Here is a 9,097-nt window from a genome sequence, read left to right as displayed (position 1 = left end):
TGGCCCAAGGTATGATCCTGGAGACCTGGGATTGAGTCCCATGTTGGGGTCCCTTCCTGGAGCCTGATTCTCCCTCTGCCTGTGTCTCTGCCTCTCTATCTCTCTGTGTCTCTCATAAATAAAATCTTAAAAATAAATAAAAATAAAAAAATAAAAAAATAAAAAATAAAAGGAAATAGGTGAAATTAAAAAACAAAGTTTGTCTAACTAAATACATCCCAAATATCATTTCAGCATATGATTGAGATCTAGAAAAAATATTAGATATAGTGCATTCTTCTTCTTCTTTTTTTTTTTTTTGCAGTAAGTGTTTAACATCAGGTGTGTATTTTATAATTATAGCACATCTCAATTCGGACTGGGCACAGTCAAGCGTTCAATAGCCACTTAGTAGTCATCGAATCAGATGCTGGAGACTTACAGAGTGTGAAAAATTGCTACTTTTGAAGAAAACACTTGCGTGAGTAGTTCTTCTGTTTTCTCATCTCTTCAAGTCAGGCTCCTGAGCAATGAGGAAGACGCAAGCTTAATTTGAAGTGGGGGAGAAATTTATTTTCAACAAAGCACTGTGCAACTTTATTTCTATTTTAGCTCAATAAGGATAATCCATACCATTCCCTTTGGGTTGGTAACTTGGCATAAAGGGTTGCATTTATCCTCAGACATTTTTAAAAAAGATTTTATTTATTTATTCACGAGAGACAACCAGAGGGAGGCAGAGACATAAGCAGAGGGAGAAGCAGGCTCCCTGCCGGGAGCCCGATGCTAGACTCGATCCTAAGACCCCGGGATCATGGACCTGAGCCAAAGGCAGATGCTCAACCACTGAGCCATCCAGGTGCCCCTATCCTCAGACATTTTTATACATCCTTCACCAAACCTTCTTTTCTTTTAGGAATTGTCTTACTGAGAGACTGGTTTTGCTGGATTATCCACTCAAGGTCAAGCCTTCATGGTATTTTGTATTTGCTGGAAATGTGGATGATCACCTTGCACTAGAAGCTAAGGATATAAATAGGAATTTTAAGAATGCAATTGTATTCTGAATGCCTGAGTTCTGCTTATAAGCTATCCAAGCTATCTTGTTCAGCAAGAACAAGGAAGAAATAAACCATACATTAATGCCATTTTTGTAGTTACTAGTAAGATGAAGAACAGCTGCTACGAGTTTTTCCCTCTGCAGCCAGATTGTAAGTCCCAGGCGATCAGAGCCAGGTCTTCATGATTTTCTCTGTTCTTTCGTGTTCTCCATAGAGGGTGGTGCTGAGCACATGGATGATATTTCATAAATATTTATAGATTACTCCAGGGGTTGGCAAACTTTTGCTGTAAGGTCCAAATCATAAATATTTTAGTCTTTGAGGGCCATACAGTCCTTCTCACAGTTACTCTACTCCTCTGTTGCAGCACTAAAGCAACCCTAAGCAACATGTAACAAATAGACATCGGTGTGTTTCAATAAAACTTTGTTTACGGACACAAGTTTTTATGTAACTAATAAAACTTTATTTATAGACATACAACTTTAAATGTCATAGAATACTGTTCTTTTCATTTTTTTCCAACCAATTAAAAATGTACAAAGCATTCTTCACTAGGGCTGCACACCAACAGACAACAGGCTGGGTTTAGTCAATGAACCTACCTGGTCAGCCTCTGGCTTACAGGATCCTCCTTTATTTGCTTCTGCCTTTTTCCTTCCTTTTATTTCCTTTCTTCCTTGTTTCCTAATTCATTCTCTTCTCTTTCTTTGGCTTTCTGTCATCTCACTGCCGATTCTCCTATATCCTTCTTTCTTCTTGATCTTTTTTTTTCCTCCCTTTTTTCAAACATCACAGACACTTTCCTCTCTTAGTTATAAGCACTGTCATCTTAGGTTGAAAGATTTCCTGAAATACTGATTCAATAACAGGGGGAAAAAAAGGTAGATGGGATTGAAATCATATTTAAATCATGGAGTTCTAAAATGATTATATTATGACCTCCCCTTCTGCTGCTTCTTCTCCTCATTTTTATGCTTCTCCATACACAAGTGTAAAAGAATAAAAGTGACTTATGTGTATGTATTGACAGGAGGCTCATTACTAATATGTGCAAGTATGTGGGTGGGTAATGGTTATTCCAGTTGTGCTATTTATTTTGCATTAACCTGTAATAATTGGGCCTCTCAGCTATTTATTCTTTCACTCCTTCCTGCAAATTCAGACACCTATTTAAGAAAATTATCTTGACTCACTAACAATTTTGCCTTTGCTGAAAGTAAGGAGGTGTTTTTTTTTTAATTTCCAGCCACTCCAATTCATAGCTTCTAATTTTAAAGATGGTCTTATTCAAGTTTTTTTTTTTTAATTTTTACAACGCTTTCATAAACAATTTGCCTCAAATCTACCGAGTTTGAGCAATAGTCTTAAAATTCAGTTACCAGGGCAATTTTAGGAAGTACAGACACTACAAAGACAAATACAAACAAAACAACCTCCACCAAAAACCCTCTTTGGTTCTTGTCCACAAATGTTCAGAGCATTTGTAAACAACACTGGTGAAAACAACACTGTTTCAACACTTTTTTCCTAAAACAAAAGCACCATTTTTTCCTCTCTTGCCTTTTCTCTTTCTTTATAAAATTACCAGTGTAACAAATATGATCAAATTTTACTCTTCTCAGTAGTTATGCAGAACTACTTTGCCCATAAATCTAAGATGCTTTTGCCTTAATTTTTTTTTCTGCTAGTCTGATTAGGTGTTAGAATCAAAACCTTCCTTCTTTGATAGCATTTTTTCTTTCACTAAGTAATATCCTCTGAATTAAGGGTAGGCCAGTCAGTTGCTTCAGCTGTATTTACCATTGTGTTAGTCACAGAAATCCATCTTTTTAAGATATTCTATTATTTTCTCCCTTAATTCAGAATATTTGATAGAATGTGATATACCACAATTAGCAAAATCTAAACCAAAGCAAAATGTTTATAGAGGGTTTGAAAACTTCATAGTCAGTCATCCCATCCTTAAATGTACACACAGTATGATTTGAAATATTATTACAGCTCTTATCCTCTTTGGGAATAGATTGCCAATTCACCGAATCTCACAAAACCATCTCAATCACACCAAAAAATCTTGACTATGATCAAATATGATTTGTTACCTACAAATTCAAAGGTAAAATGGTTATCCTTTGGTTGCATAGCTTTCTTTTTGCATTACAAACAAATCATATTCATTAACTTGATAATATTTATAATATCCCAAAGGTGTGAGGAAAATACTAACGTCAATATTTTCAAAGAAGAAAGCACAGGCATCCAGGAATAGTGTTATGTAATATCATTTACACAGCATTATAAAGCTAATCACAATTGTCAAAATTTAATCCATATACGCTATATATTTCCCCTTTAGTTCATTACAAAAATATTTCTAAAGACCACAGACATAAAAAAGAGATACTGTCTGTAATACACATAACTTTGCCGGTCATGTGTCTTTCATGTACTTTATCTGGTATTGCCAATGTTGGAGTAAGAGAAAAAGACTCAATTTTCTTTGAAACCAGAAAGGAGAAAGCAAAGTACTTTCATGGGCATCCTCCAAGAAATAGAGGCTGAAAGGCGAGCCTCCCTAAAAGTGACATTGCTCTATTTGGGAAAATTAAAGAAATGTTCAAAGAAACTAGTAGACCTTTGTGGCTGACTGTGTTTTCTGAAGATTGCTACACCAACATGTGTCCCATTTCACAAGTTCTCCACAAAGTTGCCCTGACCTGTCTGTCTCCATTTAGAGGTGAGGTCTGTTCCCTATCTTGAACTTGGATACATCTTTCCAACTGCTTTAAGCAATAGAATGTGATGGATAAGACGTTGCATGATTTCCAAGGCTGGGGCATAGAAAGAAATCCAATCTTTGCCTGGTTCTCTCTTTCTCAGGGTACCTGCCCTTCAGAATCCGTCATCATGTTGTAAGGAAGTCCAGACCATATGAAGAGGCCACAGGTAAGTGTTTTGGCTTATAGTCCTGGCTAATAACTTGGCGGATGTCAACATCAACCACAATTAATATAAATGAATGAGTTCTAGCCTTTGAGCCGTGCTGGCTGATAGCAAGTGGAGTAAAAATGAACTATCCTCAAGGTATCCTAAATTTCAGATTTACGAGCAAATAAGTGTTGTCATTGTTTTAAGCCTCTAAGTTTTGGAGGAATTTAAAGATTTTATGTATTTATTTATTAGGGGGAGGGGTAGAGAGGGACAGGGGGAGCAGCAGAAAGAGAATCTCCAGTAGACTCCCCGCTGAACATGGAGCCCAAGGCAGGGCTCCATCCCACAATGCTGAGATCATGACCTGAGCCAAAACTAAAAGTCACACACTTTATTGACTGAGCCACCCAGGTACCCCTGGAATAAATTAACATGTAGGTGTACATAACTATAGCAGCATTCAACAAGACAGTTCTTTGATGTTGTAAAAATTACATTGCTTGTGTAATTTGAGTCTATTCCATCTCAGAACGAATGCTGAACCATATACCCTTGGCATACTTCAGATATCTCCCCTTTTAAGGAATATACAGTTTGCTTTTTGTGATTTCTTTGGAAATAGAAATAAGCAAGACCACTTCAGAACAGGAAGTGGCCAGAGAATTATTGCTTTATGGTTTTTGTGAGTCCTCAGAATTACAAAAAATCTTAACTGGTTTGCAGTAAAATGCTTCCATTAGTTCAGCTCTTGGAGGAAAGCCTTCACAACTAGCAACATTATGATGCCAACCTTGTGTATCTATTATGAAACAAGAATGGCTCGATCATACTTGATCTATATCTGTAATTCTAACAAAAATAATTTTGAGGGTGCAGATGCGTAAATAATGTGTACAAATAGAGCAGTAACTCAATTATATTCCTGTTTATTGTGTGAGTCCTCAGGTAAGCTGGAAGCATATGGCTGTAGCAAGTTTTTAGAGTTATTTCCCCATTTGTAACTCAGTAGGGTGGCTCCTGTGGTTGACCTTAGAGTCACAGAATGAGCTAGAGAAATCTGTCAAGATATGTTGGCCAGCTCCTCAGATAAACACTTAGGTTAACTTAAAGATCAACATCATTTCAGCCTGACTCTCCAATTTTGGCAGCTTGGATAAGAGTCCTGTCTGCAGAACCTTTATACTTGATTGGGGTAAATCGTTTACAGCAATCTATAACAACTACATGATATGGCTGAAAACTTATTTCTAGGTGTTTTCACAAGTCTATGTTAATAACATTGTTCTTCCTACGATGTGGTCGTGAAAATTCCATATGAACCACTGAACAGACATACTCTTCATAGAATAGAGGGGGCTCATGTGCCGCAATATAATCTACGATTGTAACATCTAACTCAATTTTGGATCACTAGGCAAAGCTTCAAGTCGAAACTTTCACACAAGATGCTCTCTGAAAGTGCCAGAGAATGAAAGATGGTCAAGACAGTGTAATAACCATCTAGAAGAAAAAGGCGGGGAGCAGAGTATTTAATAATATGGACTCTGGAGCCAGTCTGTCTGGGTTCACATTCTGTCTCTGACCCTGATTGTGTGATTCTAGGGCAAGTTCTAATTTTCTAGCATTAGAAAAATAATCTTTCATTGTCTCGGTTCCCTCATTTTCAGAATGAAAACGATAACACTGTAATGTTTAAAGGAGTTAGTAGATGTGCAGTGCTTACAACAGTGCTTGGTATGCCGTAAGTGCTTACTAAATGTTAACGATTACTATTATGTTGTGAGTGAACAATTGAATGTCTTGAATTACTCAGGCATTACTCTTTCACCATTATAAAGTATTTTAGGGCTCTAGGCAGTTAATCATACAATTTGTTCCGATGGAAGATATACTTCAAGCACATTTTTTAACATCAACACTTTTTCTGGAAGTGTCATAATCTCTTCAGGAATTTTTGTGACAGTCAACTCTGGACATCAAGATCGTGTATGATTCTTTCCATTACCCTCTAGGCAAGTAGAAAGCACATGGTGACCACTGAGTTTGTGACTTCGATGCTGCATAGATCATGATTGTGATAATTAAGATAAAAGCCTGCTGTTAGAGTTTCCAATAAAGTTTGTATTATATTGGTAAACATGGAGGAGTGGGGAGATTTTTGACTTCCAAGAGAACTCATAATGCAGATAATATTCTTCGAAGCACTTCTCAGAGCCAGCTACCACCAGTGTTTGGACTGTGTATATAGCTCCGTCACCATAAGCTGAAGAGTCATTGGTGGGGAATTCTGGTTTATTCTCAACATAAGAAACTGACTCTGACTGGGAAGTGAATGATGACATAACATCCCAGAAGGTAAAATTTTGCTGAAACCAACTCCATAGAGTGATATTTCCGATAAGTAGTGAAGTGACCCAGCAAGGGCAGACTTGAGGAAGAAACATAATAGAAAGTACAGAGCCCCACGAAACGCTAGTTAGCCTTGTTTAGCTTTAGATCACATCTGATACTGCACAAACTTGTCTCAGTTGGCTAAATGCTGAGAGCAGGGATAGAATAATCCAGGAAGATGTCAGTGGAAGGCTTTGTTCCAAAACTTCCTTTATGATGTGGATGCCCACTATGTCCTCCTTTTATGAGATTATCAGCACTCTTTTCATCCTCAAAGAACCATGAGTATTTTACCATTATCAGTACTTATGGGAAACTATTTGTGAAGCCAAGATTATTATTCTCAATATATGTCTAGGTTTTTCCGTGGAACTCAGCTTTCTTATTGAGCCCATGACTAACATATTGTTTAAGTATCAGCACCTTTTGCTAACCATGTGTCTGTTTTGCTGTCAGATGCATTCCTCGACCTTCTCCATGTTGAAGAAGCTCCATTTCCCAGGTTCCCTTGCACTCTGGCATTTGGATAGGTTTGGCCAATAAGAGGCCCACACAAGAGACTGGAAATCAGGAGGAAGGGAGAGAATAAGATACTTCTCCTCTCTCTTTCCTCTGAGCAATATCTTTAACAAGGTATGTCTCCTAACAGGGTGTGTCTTCTCCTCCTCCCATTGAGTTGTCTACTGTGATTCCACTTGACGTTGGGCCTTTGCTTTGGAACTTTAGTAACATTAATTCTCCCTTCTTCCTCCTCCTCCTCTTGCTAATCTCTGGTTTCCTTACCATCCTCTGCTTGCCTTCTCAGATCTTCCATTACCAGTGTAAAGAATTTCCTGTGTTAAACTCCTCTTTTGGAAACAGCTAATTTCTGTTTTCTGACTAGACTCTGACTGACAGGCACGTGTAGAACTTCATAAGAAGTCTGAAAGATGCTCTAGAATGCTAGAAAATTCAAGGATTTGAAGGGTAACAGAAAGTCTAAATGATATAACTGAAACCATTCATTAATGATCAAGTATTAATAGTCATAGACAAGGCCAAGTTTTGCAAACACTATAATGTAGGTTTGCACTATAATGTAGGCCAATGTATAAATACTACATTTGGAGTCTTCTTAAGGTCTTTCTTCAAAGTCTTTGTATAGTCTCTATAGAGTTTAACATAAGACATTAGTAACTAATCTAGTAATATTAGATTAGTCCATAGTATGCACAATGTATTCATTGTTCTAGTTGCCTAGAACCTCAAATATCTCCTCTATATTTTACTTAAAACAGAAGGTTCATTTCTGACTTGGAGTAAATTATTGCAGAGGCTGACTGTAGATAGAATGCCATGCTTTTCAGTGCAATTTTTCAGGGACTTCATGAGAAATCTGTTACCATCTTGTTGAAGCTGGCACTTCCCTAGGGTGTTGAGTATCTTGAAAATTAATTCCTAATATTATGAGAAAGTTTCTTCCCTACAGTACATTTTGTTGACAAACAGAAAGATGTATATGACTACAACACAGTTTCTGGCAATATCAATTGCTGGAATGTAATAGCCTTGAAGAATTATGATGAGTAGGCATAGCAGTGGTGTGAAATGGCTTGGGGGAAAACCTTACAGAATGGTCTCAACCATACCTTTAAACCTAATTCCTATAAGATCATGTCTCATTTAGTCTGGAAGCCACTGAAATCCAGCTCCGATCCCTTAAACTCCAATCTATCTTCCATCTCCCTAGCTGCCAAGTTAAATCTAGTCCCTTTTTCTTAAAAAATGTCTTTCCTTTGGTCTTGGCTTTTTGAATCCCACTTTATTCTAGTGATACTTAATTAAGGATCTCATTTTCTCTTCCCCAAACAATACAATGGCCTTCTAATATATGACTCCTTGCTTCTGTGTTTTCTTTCCAACTTATCTTCCACATTGTCATAGCATGGAAAGCAACATAGCACAATGAAAAGATCACAGGCTTGAAGCCAGAAAGACCTATGTTCAAATCTCAGTTCTTCCATTTAAGTGACTTGATGCTGATTTCAATTTTGACACATCTTGTAAATATGGTCCTAGAACTTACCTCGTGGATTTGTTTTCATAATCAAAAACAATAATGTCTATAAAGTGTCTTGTACGTAATACAAAGTCACTTTGATTTCTTAAAAATCAACTCAGTTATTCACATATCTCCCTTCTCTTAGTTAAGAATAAATCTCAGCCTCCTTAGCCTGACATGCATAGCCCTTCATGAGCTGTAGCTTCTTTTCGGTCTTAGCTTCTATGCCATTATCTCATGTTCTGAAAATACAGATGGGCTTGCTCTTTTCCACACTTGGCCTCTCATTTACGGCTCCACATATTTGCATATTTGTTTCTCCATCTGTATTGTCCTTTGCCCTCTTGTCTGAATGGCAGGTTCCCAATTTATTCCTCAGAGCTGTATTCAAATATTATCTCTCAGTCCTTTGCCCTCATTCTAATAGATTTCAAACAGTTTATGCTATTAAAGTGGTCTCTTATTCTTGACGATTCCACCCTTCCTATGCTGGAATTTGCAAACACAGTGAGTCTGTGGCTTCACTAATTTAAGAAGTAGATAATCTGTAAAATGCAGCAGATATCATGGAACTTACTTTCCATATAGTCTGTTAACCCTGTTGGCAAGGGGATGCTATTTCCATGCATTATAATAATTCTTGATACTGGTGAAGATACAACAGCTATTCCCATATCACCTATGATGGGAA

The 9,097-nt window shown here is 37.3% G+C and overlaps 1 long non-coding RNA gene across 1 annotated transcript in view; it reads left to right on the top strand.

Annotated features, from left to right (window-relative positions):
• The first annotated feature begins 340 nt into the window (after nucleotides 1–340).
• The window catches only part of LOC144305990 (uncharacterized), a 34,296-nt gene continuing 25,539 nt past the window's right edge, over nucleotides 341–9,097 (top strand). Inside the window, exons 1-2 of the long non-coding RNA XR_013373028.1 lie at nucleotides 341–460; nucleotides 3,924–3,989. This is a non-coding gene — a long non-coding RNA (uncharacterized LOC144305990). The remainder of the gene's footprint in view (nucleotides 461–3,923; nucleotides 3,990–9,097) is intronic.

The sequence above is a fragment of the Canis aureus genome, chromosome 36, assembly GCF_053574225.1.
Source record: "Canis aureus isolate CA01 chromosome 36, VMU_Caureus_v.1.0, whole genome shotgun sequence".
In the NCBI taxonomy this organism is placed as follows: domain Eukaryota; kingdom Metazoa; phylum Chordata; class Mammalia; order Carnivora; family Canidae; genus Canis; species Canis aureus.
Note: the sequence above shows the minus strand (reverse complement) of the source record. Positions and strands in the feature narration are given on the sequence as shown.